The sequence below is a fragment of the Chlorocebus sabaeus genome, chromosome 8 (genome assembly GCF_047675955.1).
Source record: "Chlorocebus sabaeus isolate Y175 chromosome 8, mChlSab1.0.hap1, whole genome shotgun sequence".
Classification (NCBI taxonomy): Eukaryota; Metazoa; Chordata; class Mammalia; order Primates; family Cercopithecidae; genus Chlorocebus; species Chlorocebus sabaeus.
In genome coordinates this window covers 135,547,520-135,563,099 of record NC_132911.1, presented here as the reverse complement: position 1 = coordinate 135,563,099, position 15,580 = coordinate 135,547,520, and the positions used below count along the sequence as shown (strand labels likewise).

The 15,580-nt window shown below is 40.3% G+C and overlaps 1 long non-coding RNA gene across 1 annotated transcript in view; it reads left to right on the top strand.

Moving 5' to 3' along the window:
• Window positions 1-15,580, top strand: part of LOC103237451 (uncharacterized) — a 592,913-nt gene that overhangs the window by 109,460 nt on the left and 467,873 nt on the right. The window contains exon 3 of the long non-coding RNA XR_005240932.2: window positions 3,019-3,128. This is a non-coding gene — a long non-coding RNA (uncharacterized lncRNA). The remainder of the gene's footprint in view (window positions 1-3,018; window positions 3,129-15,580) is intronic.

Sequence of the window (15,580 nt, the reverse complement as noted above, 5' to 3'; positions counted from 1 at the left end):
TTAGACCAGTATCCCTGATGAACATGGATTTAAAATTGCTCAATAAAATACTGGCAAACCGAATCCAGCAGCACATCAAAAAGCTTATCCACCATGATCAAGTGGGCTTCATCCCTGGGATGAAAGTGTGGTTCAACATACGCAAATCAATAAACGTAATCCAGCATATAAACAGAACCAAAGACAAAAACCACATAATTATCTCAACAGATGCAGAAAAGGCCTTTGACAAAATTCAACAGCCCTTCATGCTAAAAACTCTCAATAAATTCGATATTGATAGAAAGTATCTCAAAATAATAAGAGCTATTTATGACAAACCCACAGCCAATATCATACTGAATGGGAAAAAACTGGAAGCATTCCCTTTGAAAACTGGCACAAGACAGGGATGCCCTCTCTCACCACTCCTATTCAATATAGTGTTGGAAGTTCTGGCTAGGGCAATCAGGCAAGAGAAAGAAATAAAAGGTATTCAGTTAGGAAAGGAAAAGAAGTCAAATTGTCCCTGTTTGCAGATGACATGATTGTATATTTAGAAAACCCCATGATCTTAGCCCCAAATCTTAAGCTGATAAGCAACTTCAGCAAAGCCTCAGGATACAAAATCAATGTGCAAAAATCACAAACATTTTTATACACCAGTAACAGACAAACAGGGAGCCAAACCATGAATGAACTCCCATTCACAATAGCTTGAAAGAGAATAAAATACCTAGGAATCCAACTTACAGGGGATATAAAGGACCTCTTCAAGGAGAACTACAAACCACTGCTCAGTGAAATAAAAGAGGACACAAACAAATGGAAGAACATACCATGCTCATGGATAGGAAGAATCAATATTGTGAAAATGGCCATACTGCCCAAGGTAATTTATAGATTCAGTGCCATCCCCATTAAGCTACCAATGAGTTTCTTCACAGAATTGGAAAAAAACTGCTTTAAAGTTCATATGGAACCAAAAAAGAGCCCGCATTGCCAAGACAATCCTAAGTCAAAAGAACAAAGCTGGAGGCATCATGCTACCTGACTTCAAACTAAACTGCAAGGCTACAGTAACCAAAACAGTATGGTACTGGTACCAAAACAGAGATATAGACCAATGGAACAGAACAGAGCCCTCAGAAATAATACCACACATCTACAACCATCTGATCTTTGACAAACCTGAGAAAACAAGAAATGGGGAAAGGATTCCCTATTTAATAAATGGTGCTGGGAAAATTGGCTAGCCATAAGTAGAAAGCTGAAACTGGATCCTTTCCTTACTCCTTATACGAAAATTAATTCAAGATGGATTAGAGACTTAAATGTTAGACCTAAAACCATAAAAACCTAGAATAAAACCTAGGTAATACCATTCAGGACATAGGCATGGGCAAGGACTTCATGTGTAAAACACCAAAAGCAATGGCAACAAAAGGCAAAATTGACAAATCGGATATAATTAAACTAAAGAGCTTCTGCACAGCAAAAGAAACTACTATCAGAGTGAACAGGCAACCTACAGAATGGGAAAAAATTTTTACAATCTACTCATCTGACAAAGGGCTAATATCCAGAACCTACAAAGAACTCAATCAAATTTACAAGAAAAAAACAACCCCATCAAAAAGTGGGCAAAGGATATGAACAGACACTTCTGAAAAGAAGACATTCAATGAGATCACTTGGACACAGGAAAGGGAATATCACACACCGGGTCCTATTGTGGGGAGGGGGGAAAGGGGAGGGATAGTGTTAGGAGATATACCTAATGTAAATAACGAGTTAATGGGTGCAGCACACCAACATGGCACATGTATACATGTGTAACAAACCTGCACGTTGTACACATGTACCCTAGAACTTAAAGTATAATAATAAAAAAATAAAATTAATTAAAAAAAAAGAGAAAAAGATAAGGATGCGTGGAGAAGGATGATAAAATGGAAGGACAAAGGTGGCAAAGGTGCTGTCTTCTCATGTTTGAAGAGTTTTCGATAAAGTGACAGAAACTCTTGGTTTCCTCAAAGAGAGTTTTTGATTAGGACTGATGTTTACTAGCAGTAGAAAAGCAGGTGTTGTTTAATCTGAAGAACAGTAATTAAAGAAGGGGACATTTATATAGGGATAGTCTGAAGACATGATAGGGGCATTGAGCCAAGGATTTCTGTAGAATACATAATCTTTTTAATAATTTTGCAGTTTCTTACACATAATGCATCTTCATAAATATATATTGGGTAAATCCTTTGATCCTGTGAATAATATCAACAAACACTCTCTAAAGCCCGGACTGTGCCAAGTCTTGGGTTAAATACTTCTTTGTTAGATCTAGCAGCCCTGTGGCAACTCTCAGAGGGAGGTGCTCTTATCACCTCCTTTTAGGGATGAGGAGGCTTAATAGCTGGCCTGAAAACCAAGGGGCAGGGTTGGATTTTAAATTTTGAAAGAAGGCATCCCAAACCTCGTGGCCTTTATTATCATATTACCCACGTGCTCTATGATTTGTTTGTTAACATTACCTCTCAGTTTCTCACTCTGGACTGTGAGCTCCTCAGATACATGAATGTTGTTATAGTACATTTTTTGCACAATGGCTCCAGGCAGAAAACGGGTTATTTCAAAATAATGTGTATTTTGAATTTTGAAAGAATGAATTTGCATATTTTGAAAGAATCAATTTTTGAATTAGGATTCAAGTATTTTGAAAGAATAAATTTGTGAATTAGGGCTCAAGAGAAAAGAGAATACAAAACAATGAAGGGAAAGAGTGAAGAACATGTTATTGAGTGCCTAATGTGTGGCATTTTATTTACAGTATATAGCCTTGTTCTAGGAGACCTTCCTCTCCTGCAGAGACTAAAAAACTGAAAGCTTCAATTTCAGACATGCCTGGTGCTAACACAGGTTCATTCAACCAGATGCACTTTAGTGAGACTTGGAAAGTGGGGCAGGGTTTACTGGTCCCTTTAGCATGGGTCCTTTACTTCCTCTTCGAACCTCATCTAACAATGCTCTTTTGCCTTTCAGGCTTCACTCCAGCTGATTTTTTTCCCATTCTCCTCTTGTGTCCGGAATTGGTTCCTTCCAGTGGGTTCTTGGTCTCGGTGACTTCAAGAATGAAGCCGCAGACCCTCGCGGTGAGTGTTACAGTTCTTAAAGATGGTGTGTCTGGAGTTTCTTCTTTCTGGTTGGTTTGTGGTCTTGCTGACTTCAGGAGTGAAGCCACAGACCTTTGCACTGACTGTTACAGCTCTTAAAGGTGACGCATCTGGAGTTGTTCATTCCTCCCAGTGGTTTCGTGGTCTTACTGGCATTGGGAGTGAAACTGCAGACCTTCGTGGTGAATGTTGTAACTCATAAAGGTAGTGTGGACCCAAAGAGTGACCAGCAGCAGGATTTATTGTGAAGAGCAAAAGAACAAAGGGTCCACAGTGCCAAACAGGACCTGAGTGGGTTGCCACTGTTGGCGCCGGTGGCCAGCTTTTATTCCCTTATTTGGTCCCGCCCACGTCCTGCTAATTGGTTCATTTTACAGAACGCTGATTGGCCCATTTTACAGAGTGCTGATTGGTCCATTTTACAGAGTGCTGATTGGTGTATTTTTACAGAGTCCTGATTTGGTGCATTTACAATCCTTTAGCTAGACCAAAAGTTCTCCAAGTACCCACCTGACCCAGAAGCCCAGATGGCTTCACCTCTCATTATTTGCCTAGAACTCCCTTAATCCTATGCTGAGATCTTTGTTCTCCCTATAGTTTCTTCCTGGCTAACTCCTACTACTTCTTTATAACTTAGCTTACATACCACTTCCTACAGGCAGCCTTCTGTGATTCCCACAGTCTAGTGTGGTAGAATTCGAAACCTGCTGCTAGAGTTCCATTTCCTGGTTATTCAATCAAATACTAATACAGATACTGCTGTGAAGAGATATTGCAGATATGATTAAAATCCCAGGTGAGGTGGTTACAAAAAGAGGATGTTATCTGGGTTGACCTAAACTAATCACATATGCCCTTAAAAGCATAGAATTTTCTTTGGCTAGTGGCAGAAGAGGAAGGCAAAAGGAAAGTCAGAGAGAGTCAAAGATTCAGAGTGCTATTTCTGGTTTGAAGATGTGTAGAGCCATCTGAGAAAGAACTGGAGAGACTAGCAGTCACTAGAAGGAGCAGAGAGTCCCCAGCAAGAAAACGGGAAACTGTCTTACCTTCCTATGGAACTGAATTCTGCCCATGGTCTAAATAATCTTTGAAGTGAATTCTTTCTGGAAGCCCCAGATAAGAGCCTTGCCTAGCTATCACCTTAATTTTGGGTTTTTGAGGCCATCAACAAATAATCTAGCTGAAATACCCAGACTTCTGACCTACAGAATGGGGAAATTATACCTGGGTGTTGTTTAAGCCAGAGGTCCCCAACCCCCGACTGCAGACAGGTACTGGTCCTGCCCGTGGCCGGTTAAGAACTGAGAAGCACAGCAGGAGGTGATTGACAGGCAAGCAAGTATTACTGCCTGAGCTCCACCTCCTGTCAGATCAGTGACTGCTCTCACAGGAGCACAAATCCTATTGTGAACTGAACATGTCAAGGTTCTAGGTTGTGTGCTCCTTAGGAAAATCAAATGCCTGATGATCTGAGGTGGAATGATTACATCCTGAAACCATCCCCCTCTCCTGCCTGTTTTAAAATAGTCTTCCGTGAAACCAGTCCCTGGTGTCCACAAAGTTGAGGACCACTGGTAACTAATTAAGAAGATCTGGGTAAAGGATGCAAACCCAATGAATCTAACATCATGTCCTCATGAGAGCAAAGAGTTGCAATTTCCATGACTAGCAAGAACAATGTAAATGCTTTATTTTGTGACGTATGTTCAGAAGCTTTCAGAAGTTACCTGTTCTTGTGAAATTTCTACCATTAAAAATCCACTCCATTTAAGACCCAGGTCCATTTTGCAGCTGGGCACTTATAAACGGTAGACCTTGGGAAGGTAACTCTATCTGAATTGACTTCAACTCCTTATCTGCACATGAGGAAGATGAATGAGTGTCCCTAAGGTTGGTTCTAGCTCTGAACTTCATATAATTTAATAATTCCATAATTCCATCAACACACAGAAGTTGTGTAGATAAAGTGGTTTAAGCCACTAAACTTGTGTTAACTTGATTCATAGTATTAGAAAACTAATCTTTGCTCTGTGATCCCTTGTCATTCTGTGATCTTCCTATTCTTATAGTTACATTGTAAGAGCTTATTAAATTACCTCTCCTACTAGATTGAGATTTCTCTTAGAGTAGCCACTGTGCTGGGGTTGCTCGTGGTTGCATTTCCCAATGCCAAGCACACTGCCTGGAACACAGACGGCACAAATGAACGTTCGTTAAATAAGGAAGCAGATTTCCACAGAGAGGGGCTGTGATGATGCTCCAGGCCTTGGTAGAACACTGTCAAGGTTGCCATTTTGTAGAATACTTTGTTTCTTTCTATCAACCCCCAAAATACGGCTGTCATACCAACTTGGGATCTGAATAACTGAGGTAAGATACTGCTCACCTTTTTAGGAGCACCTGAAGCTTGGCTAAGTTTCCCATCTTTGGCTTAAAATGTTTATTTCTGACAGACTGTTCAACGAGTCTCACTGGGTAATTGCAAAGTTCAAACTTTTAAACTCCAGTATAGTACCTTCAAGGAACCATCTTGACCTTGACATCATGCACCAAATTCTACACTAATTATGTATCAGTTGTTTGTGGACATAGCTCCTGGAAATTTCAAAGTCTGATCTTTCTATCAATTCATGGATAAGTCAGGACTCATGGTTGCATCAGGGCTTGGATAAAATAAAAATTTATAGTTGTCTATACATGGAATGTCTAGGGATTGGGGATTCAGAAATAGTTGGATCTAGGGGCTCAAATGAAATCTCATGTATTTGTCTCTCCTATCATATCTTAGCTTACGTTTTCTCCATGGGTTGGCTTCATTCTTCAGGTGATTTTTTTTAGTATGGCAGGAAAAACCATCGACAATTGGTTTTAGACTATGTGGTCATTTTAGCCCATTATTCCTGAGAAATACTTATTACTTGCAAATACTTAATACTTACAAATAAGTATTTAGCCCATTATTCCTGTGGAGTACTTATTTGTAATTTTTTTCAATGGTCCTAATGAAATCTCAGTAAAGTCTCTTGCCTCATCTGGCTGTCGGAGCCCATTTCTGCCTGGTCAGCTTGGATCACCTACCTGGTCACTTATGTGGGGGGACCCCAGAGGAAGTTGCCAGATAAAAATGGAAGTGATGCTAGATGGGCACAAACAATGATGACCACCACAATCCCTGGTCTGCTTTCATGACCACCCTGGTGACCAGTCATGCTCTTCCATCTACCAAGTCATTCTCTTCCCATTATTTTGAGTCACAGCACATCCCTAACCTCTTGGCTCATGACCTCAGCCATTCTTATCACCCTCTTCTCTCCATTTCAGAACAATGACCATGTAGAAAACCCTACCTTGTTTTCTAATATCCAGACTCTCTGGAAAATCCCTCCTAGGCCATCCTCACCTCCTAGGCAAGGCCCAGGTTAAGGTAGGTTTCGTTAACAACTAGGATTGCACATGTAACTAATTAGGAAGATCTGGGTAAAGGATGCAAATCTAGGGGAGTAAATGTTACTAATTTACCTTGAGAATAAAAAAGATGATAAACTGTGCTCTTTCTACAACACTAGGCACACTAATTAGCAGTCCAAAGCTAATTCTCCAATGTCTGTTTTATTTTCCTGGAGAGAATAAGCTGAGTTGATAAGGAGGCTTAAACTAGTAGGTATGTTCCTGCAGAGGAACTGATCAATGAGTGGAATGTGGCCTGAGGAAATATAAGGGTAAGAGTCAGAGGTCTTCAGAGAGTTGAAGGAATATTACCAATATTACCAACCTGGAGGAGGAAGCAGGCCTGCCCTGTGATTTTTCAGGGAGACAAATCACAGCTCTATGCCAGGAAGTGATTTCTAATCATCTGAACGTTGTAATGGGCATATAAGGTGTCTCAAGAAGTAGTAAACTCTGCATTTTTAAAGGCATCCAATCAGAGGCTGGATGTGTACCTGTTAGGGATGCTTTGGAGGGAAACCTTATTGTGTATAAAAAATGACCAGTTTCAAAGTTTCTTGGACTAGAAAATCCTGGGATTTGACATTCAACCTGTTACCTTTCAAAGTAGAGGGCAATCAAAACTCATGACTTATTTCTGAGATGAGCTTAGAGGATCATGGAACAATGAATCTAGCATCATGTCGTCATGAGAGCAGAGAGTTGCAATTTCCATGACTAGCAAGAACAATGTAAATGCTTTATTTTGTGACATATGTTCAGAAGCTTTCAGAAGTTACCTGTTCTTGTGAAGTTTCTACCATTAAAAATTACTCCATTTAACACCCAGGTCCATTATGTAGGTGGGCACTCATAAACGGTAGACCTTGAGAAGGTAACTCTACCTGACTTGACTTTAACTTCCTTATCTGCACATGAGGAAGATGAATGAGTGCCCCTAAGGTTGGTTCTAGCTCTGAACTTCTTATAGTTTAATAATTCCATCAACACACAGAAGTTGTGTAGATAAATAGAGTTTTCCATGGGACACTGCCTGAGTCAGCAGGTCTAGGTGGACATCTGAGGTTGAGGGATTCCGCACAGATGGGGACAGGCAGTGCTGAAGCAATGAGTTCCAAGGTGTTGCTATTGGAGCAAGAAGTACAAATCGGAGAATGCAATAAATTTATGCTTCTTCACAACAGAACATCCAGATTCTCTGATTGACTTATTGCTGGCATAGTAACTAATTAAGTATCTGATACATAGTGGCCATGCAATGAATGTTTGTTAAACTGAGTACTACCGAACCTATCCATCATTTTAGCCAAACCAAATGACTTGTGATTCCAAGACCACAGTATTTATGTGATTTTTGTGCTCCATTCCCTGTGATTCTGGTTGGTGTTCTTGGCATGTTCTTGGCAACCAAAAATCTTTAAAGCTATCCTAAGTCAAGGGTGGGGAGATATTAAGAGGATAGCAAGCTCATGAACATCAAAGGCAGAAAGCAACATACATTTGGCCACATGGTCTTGGGAACTGAAAAGGTAGACATAGATATTTCTGCATCTCTCCAGGATCACAGGTTTCCACATTTTTGTATCTCTGCATTCCGCCAACCCTGACTTTCTCCCTCTTCTCTTTTTGTGCATCTTTCTCTACTAACTCATTAGTATGCCATTGGCTAACTGCCCAGTGCCAAGTGTATGTTACCTGTTAGTTTTTGCATTTACCACCTTCTGATTCAATTTCAGTCTTTTAGTCAAAATTTTCAAGAGGATATCAATTGATTGCACTCGGCCCATTGGGTTAGGCATGGGTCTATGGATTTCAGGCACTTTTGCTCATACGGCCAGATTTACGCAGTCATATAGTTTCTCCTTCTAGGGGCTATGAAGATGAGACCACAAGCTAGAAGGAAAAATTGAGTGCAGCAGGCAGATTGACTCATAATGTTCTTGGCAGATAACTTTGCTCATTTTATTCCTTCTGTCTGGAAGTTCCATCCTCTCATCTGTGGTCAGTGAGCTCTTATTCACCCTTCAAAGTCCGTTGCATATAATATGCCCCTTTAAAGTTTTACCTGATCTCTGTAGGCAAAATTATTCCTTCTTTCCTGGCTACTCTCATACTGTGGTCATGCTCTAGTGAAATATTTATTGATTTATTCATTCATGCATCCCATACATGTGTATTGAACACTATACACAGAGCACTGTGCTAGATAAGGAGGGTATATGTTGGCCTCAGTCTTAGTGACGGAAAATGAGTGAATCAATAGAAGTAAAGCACTTAAAGCAGTGCCTCTTCTGAATAGAACACCCTCAATAGCTTTTTTTTTTTTTTTTGTATTTTTGATACGTTATAGCATAGCAGTTAAAAATCATAGGCTCTGAGGCAAGAATGCCTGTTTCTGCTACTTGTGTGTAACTTTGGACAAGTGAATTCTCCCTTAATGCCTCAATTTACTCATTTGTAAAATGATCAAAAAGAATAAGTGAGTTTAATAGCCAAGATATGAAAACAATCCAAATGTTCACTGATGGATAAATGGATAAAGAAAATGTGATATATGTTGAAAGAAATAATAGATAACACAAACAAATGGAAAAGCATCCCATATTAATACATTGGAAGAATCAATATCATTAAAATGACCATACTGCCTAAAGGAATCTACACATTCAATACAATTTCTATCAAAATTCTAATATCGTTTATCACAGAATTAGAAAATAGAATCCAAAACCTTGGATGGAACAAAAAAAGAGCCTGAATATCCAAAGCAACCCTAAGCAAAGAGACCAAAGCTCTAAGCATCCCATCACCTGACTTCAAATTATACCACAAGGCTATAGTAATCAAAATAGCAGGGTACTTGTATAAAAATAGATAGATAGATCAATGGAACAGAATAGAGAAACCAGAAATACAGCTACATACCTGCAGCAAACTGATCTTTGACAAATTTGACAAAAACATACACTGGCAAAAGGATACCCCATTCAATAAATGGTGCTGAGAAAATTGGATTGCCATATGCAGGAGAATAAAACTGGATCCCAACTCTCGCCATATACAAAAATTAACTCGAGTTGGATTAAAGACTTAATCCATACATTTGTATGACCTGAAACTAAAAAGATAGTGGAAGGAACCCTAGGGAAAATTCTTCTGGATACATTGGCCTAGGCAAAGAATTCATGACTAAGACCTCCAAGGCAAATGCAGCAAAACAAAAATAGACAAAAGGGACTCAACTAAACTAAAAAACTTCTGCATAGCAAATGGACAACCTGCAGGATAGATGAAAAGACTTGAAACTATGCATCTGACAAGGAACTTACATCTAGCATCTACAAGAAATTCAGAGAGCTCAACAACAGTACAAATAACCCCATCAAAAGTGGGCAAAGAACATGAACAGAATTTTTTCAAAAGAAGACATACAAATGGTGAACAAGCATATAAAAAAATGGTCGACATCACTAATCATCAGATAAATGCAAATTAAAATCACAATGGGAAAATATCATCTTATAGCAGTCAGGATGGCTGTTATTAAAAAGTCAAAAAAATAACAGATATTGGCAAGGATACATGGTTGGTGGGAAGGTAAGTTAGTCTACCTCTATGGCACAACCTCTATGGAAAACAATATGGGGATTTCTCAAAAAAACAAAAACAGAACTCCCATTCAATCCAGCAATCTCACTACTGGGTATCTTTCCAAAGGGAAAGAAATCATTATAGCAAAAAGATGCCTGCACTTGTGCATTTATAGCAACACTATTCACAATAGTAAAGATATGGAATCAATCTATATCCATCAAGAGATGATTAGATAAATAAAATATGATGCACACACAATGGAATACTACTCAGCCATGGAAAGAATGAAATTACGTCTTTTGCAGCAACTTGGTTGGAACTGAGGCCATTATCTTATGCGAAATAACTCAGAAACAGAAAGCCAAATACCTCAAATTCCCACTTATAAGTGGCAGCTAAATAGTGTGCACACATAGAAATGTAGTGTGGACTGACAGATATTGAAGACTCAAAAGGGTAGGCCGGTGGAAGGAGGGTGAGGAATGAGCAATTAGTTAATGGGTACAATGTACACTATCCAGGTGATGGTTACGCTAAAAGCCTACATTTTACCACCATGATTATAGCCAGGTAACAAAACTACACTTGTATCCCCTAAATTTATACAAATAAAAAGGCTAAAAAAAGAAAATGTGGTTTATACCTACAATAGAATATGATGCAGGCTTTGAAGAGAAGGCAGTCCTGCCACATGCTACAACACAGATGAACCTTAAGGACATTATGCAAAGTGAAATAAACTAGTCGCAAAAGGACAGATACCATAGGATCCGGCTTATATTAATTACCCAAAGTAGTTAAAATCATAGCAACAGAAATAGAGAGGTGATTGTCTAGGTCCGAGAGGGAGGAATAGAAATTAGTGTTTAATAAATATAGAGTTTCAGTTTTGCAAGATGAAAAGTGCCAGAGATCTGTTGTACAACAATGAGAATATACTTAAATACTATTGAACTGTGCATTAAACATTGTTAAGATGATAAATGCAATGTTATGTGTTTTTACCATAATAAAAAGTGTTTAAAGGAAAAAAAAAGGTAATTGCCTCAGAAAGCCTGAGCTACCAAAGCTATTTGGCAATAAACTTTCAAATGCTTATTTCCCCCACAAAAAAAACAAGAAAAAGAGGAAGAGAGAATTAATTTATGCCATGTTGTTTAGAACAACTTCTGACATATGGCAAACATTGAAAAACTAGTTACTGCTATACATACAATTAAATATATAATGTGATGCATGATATTATGGAGGTGAGTTCAGAGATGGCATGGTGGAAAATCACAGTGGCACAGTGAGCTAATTCCAGGATGACCCTGGCCTGTGGGTGTAAGTGATTTAAACAATAAAGAGTGCAACTACTCTGCTTTGAGAACCTGCTATGGGTGAGGTGGACGTGTTCTCTGATCCTCTCAGCCAGCATTCAAAGGAGGCATTATTTCCTGTCAGACCGTGAATTTCTTGAGGAAAGGATCTCTATCTTGTTCGGCATTTTGCATTTAATGTTGTTCCCAATAAGAATAATATCTGTTAAATGAGTAAATTTTATCAGTGGAGTAACTGTGGTTCAGAAAGGCTAAAGGCCCTCCCTGCTAAATGCAGAGTGACAGTCAAAACCAGCTCTGTCCAGCTGCAAACTCCATATGTTCTAATCCACTGTGTGGCCTCCAGGGGAGCCTGACAAACCTCTACAACGACTGGGTGAGTGGGCAATTCTTCCAATCCAGAAAGAAACCGCATTTGAATGGGGGCTTTCCTAAACTAAGCTCTCTGCATTCTGATAGCTGAGAGCAGAAGCAAGCTTGGATGGGTTAATTCATTGGAATTTGGAAAAGGGAGAAGATTAAATAATGATGACACAGTAATACAATGACATAATAAAATAGCTGGCACTTACTAAGTACTTAAGTAAAATAAAGCTGAGTAAAATAGCTGGCACTTACTATAGTACTGTAAGTACTATATGGCAGGCACTGTGTTGAGCCATTCATACGCACTCTCTTGTTTAATCTGCATTTTATCTTGGTGAAGTTGGGTTTTTGAGGTGGAGGAAAATGAAGCTTAGAGAGTTTAAGACGCTCACTAAGTTTGCCCAGCTTGTAAGTAGCAGAATCAGGAAGTGAATCCAGGCAGTATGACTCCAGTTCCAGGCTTTGAACAATGCCAGAGAATCTAGTGAATGATCCTGAGGCATGAGGCACATGACTGGGTCAACTGCTATAGGCAGAAATTTAGCATAATGGTTACTAGAGTGTGGAACTGACAGTCCTTGGTTCTAGCCTGGCTGCACTACCTAGTGGCTCTGAACCCTGGCATGTTGCTTCACATCTCTAGGCTCCTGTATCCTGACTTGCAATTGAAGTTAATACCAGTGATAGAGTGTTGCAAAGGAAAGTACCACTGTGAGTTCAGCATTTGGTCACTAGTAGGACCACGGTTTCTGGAGCAGGTGGGTTTCCATTGTGGGAGAGGAAACAAAGAGAGCAGGAGTGAGGAAGGGCAAGCAATGGGTCCCTAAAACGACCTGGCACGGAGCTCTTGGACTCAGGCAATTTCAAGACTGAGGGGATCTTAGCAGTCAGATGAAGGAATCTTGAAGTCTTGGCACATTCCTTTCATCCTCTGCAAGAGAGCTTTTCTTTTTGTCACATAAATGATGACACAGCAGCGCCTGCACCTCAAGAAGATATGTAGGTGTTTTGTTTTTAAACACCCCTCGCTGCAGGGGTGAGAGCTTGTCACATTTTTATTACTGCCAGGTTTAGCCCCGTTGCTAGTGCAGACACATGCGTCGCTGCGCTGGTCCTGGGAGAACCGCGGTACTCCGACTGACAAAGCAGATTAATGGCGGCAACGCGACAATCCTGCCTTGGTTTTGTTTTCCTAAGGAAGCCACAACGTTGCCAGCAAATAGGGACAGCTGGGATGCTGGCGGGTGTTTCCATTTATGTGGGAAACTGAGGAGCGGCCTGCACCTTCTGAGGCTGATAGCAAGCCAGGTGCTCCCTTCTGACATGAGATTAATGCTTGCACACCTGTGTGGCTTGCCTCCACCTGCAAGAGCAAATGTTCACAGAGCACCTCTATGAACCAGCGGCCGGCCTAGGTATTGCACTGCATCCTGAAAATGATGCTGTGAATTATGCACAAACGTTCCCATTTTATGGAAAAGATAAGCAGTGCCTCAGAGACATTAAATGCACTTACGGAGGTCACACTGCTGTCAGTGAGTGGCAGGAATTAAAACCAAGTCTTCTTGTCTTCAAAGAACTAGCTCTTCCGCCCTTCGAATTGCTAATGAATCCTTTCCATATACATTTCTGCATGTAACCTTCATCACAGCAGTGTGAGGTAGCTGTTATCAAGGAAAATGAGGCTCATAGAGGTTAATCACATTACTCAAAGCCCCAGGTTTATTAACTCTTTATCTCTTTATCTTAGATTTAATAAGCACCACTGTGCTGGTTTGTGTCGGGTTCTGGGTGACAATCTTCATGAGATGTACATGCTCTTGCCTTCATGGAGCTTATGTCCTATTGAGGGAGCTACGTAAATACTATCACCCAGGAAACAGTTACGTTGTAGGAAGTAATGTAAGGAAAAGTACAAGGGTTTTGAGATTAGAATGAAGGAGATGTTCAAGAAAGACTCCTTGAAAAAGTGACATGTAAACTGAGGCACAGGAGGAGAGAAAGCAAGTGCCATGGACCCAGTGTTTGCATCACCTCCCAAATTCATATGAAGCCCTAATCCCCAAAGCAGTGGTATTTAGAGGTGAGGCCTTTGGGAGGTAACTAGATTTAGATGAGGTCGCGATTGTGGGGGCCTCACGATGGGCTTGGTATTCTTACGGAAGAGGAAGAGAGACCTGGGCTCCCTCTCCTTCCACCATGTCGAGGACACAGCAAGAAGGCAACCACCTATAAGCCAGGAAGTGGACATTCACCAGGAACCAAAGCTGCCTATACCCTGATCTTGAACTTTGAAGACTCCAACACTGTGAGAAATAAGTATCTGTTGTTTGAAGCAACTAGTCTATGATATTTTGTTATGGCAGCCTGAGGTGACTAAGATAGCAGGACTTGAATCTAGTCCAGGAAAGCCACAGGGCTCTGTTTCCTCTCTCATGCTGCATTCTTCCTGCAATGAAAGTAAGTTATTAGCAATGCAGTTTTCCACAGTTACTCTGATGTTTTGCCTGAGCCTGTGCAGACCTTTCAGGACTCAGTTAAGAACAAATCCAGGGATAGTTATTTGCTTTCACTGGAGAGCAAGCAATAGACATGCAGCCATTAACTGAAATGGTTTTGGACATTAAGTCAATTTCTGGGGGAAATGGAATCGGGATGAACTGCCACCTTTGAGTGTATCTGATGTTCACTTCTTTTTCACGCTTCTCGATACAATTTCACCAGTAAAAATTGTTCCTCAGTGTGGAACCTGCTATTGCCAGATAAATGAAACCCCTTTGGCCTTGGGATGTTAGGAGAGAAAGAGAGACAGAGAGAGAGAGAGGAACGAAGATACTTTTCTAGTGTGAGTGGTGTTTTATAGACTCAAAGCATGTGAGAGCTGGAAGGGACTTCAGATTCAGCTAAGTCCAACCCCCTCATCTAATATGTGAGGAAACTGAGGCCCAGAGAAGGGAAATGCCCAGCTCCAGGGCAGAGCTAGGAACACAGAAAACAAGTGTCATGGAGTGAATGTTTGTGTCATCTCTCAAATTCGTATCTTGAAGCCCTGATCCCCAGTGCAGTGGTAAGTCTGGTGACAAATCTGGGAAGATAACACTGATCTGTGCTTCGTGAAAATGGAGATGTCTCTAGGTATTTCACATGTAAAGTAGGTTAATACAGAGAATTAGTGACATATGAAATGATTGAAAGTACTGGAGGAGCAAAGGTCAGGAAAAGCTGCTGACACTCAGTTTTAATCACAGCTATCAAATAATTTGGAATGGTAGGAAAGTGTCACCAATGATTATATTTGCTTGCAGCAATAAAGCAGGTGATCTGTAGGAGAAAGGAGATTTCTGTAAAATCTCTCATGTCCTAACATCTGTGCATATATTTGGTTGACAAAGAGAAACAATAATATGGCTTCTGTCTCTCATCCTTTCCAGCCTTTACTGGCAAAATCTAAAGCATAACTCTGGTGACAAAGAATTCTGGGAAATGTAGCTCCCGGGCTTCCAGCCCCTTGCGAAATAGAGACTAAAAAGGAGTAGAAATGGTGGTAAACTGGTAACAGAATTTCTAACACAACAGTTCTACTAAATTCTTTCTACCCTTTCTTCCATCACTCTGTATTTCTTTTCCTCTTTTCTTCTTTTCCAGAATATTTGGTGAGGGACTCAGGGGACTGTTGCCTGTTTGGGCTGAGGCCTGGCTGGT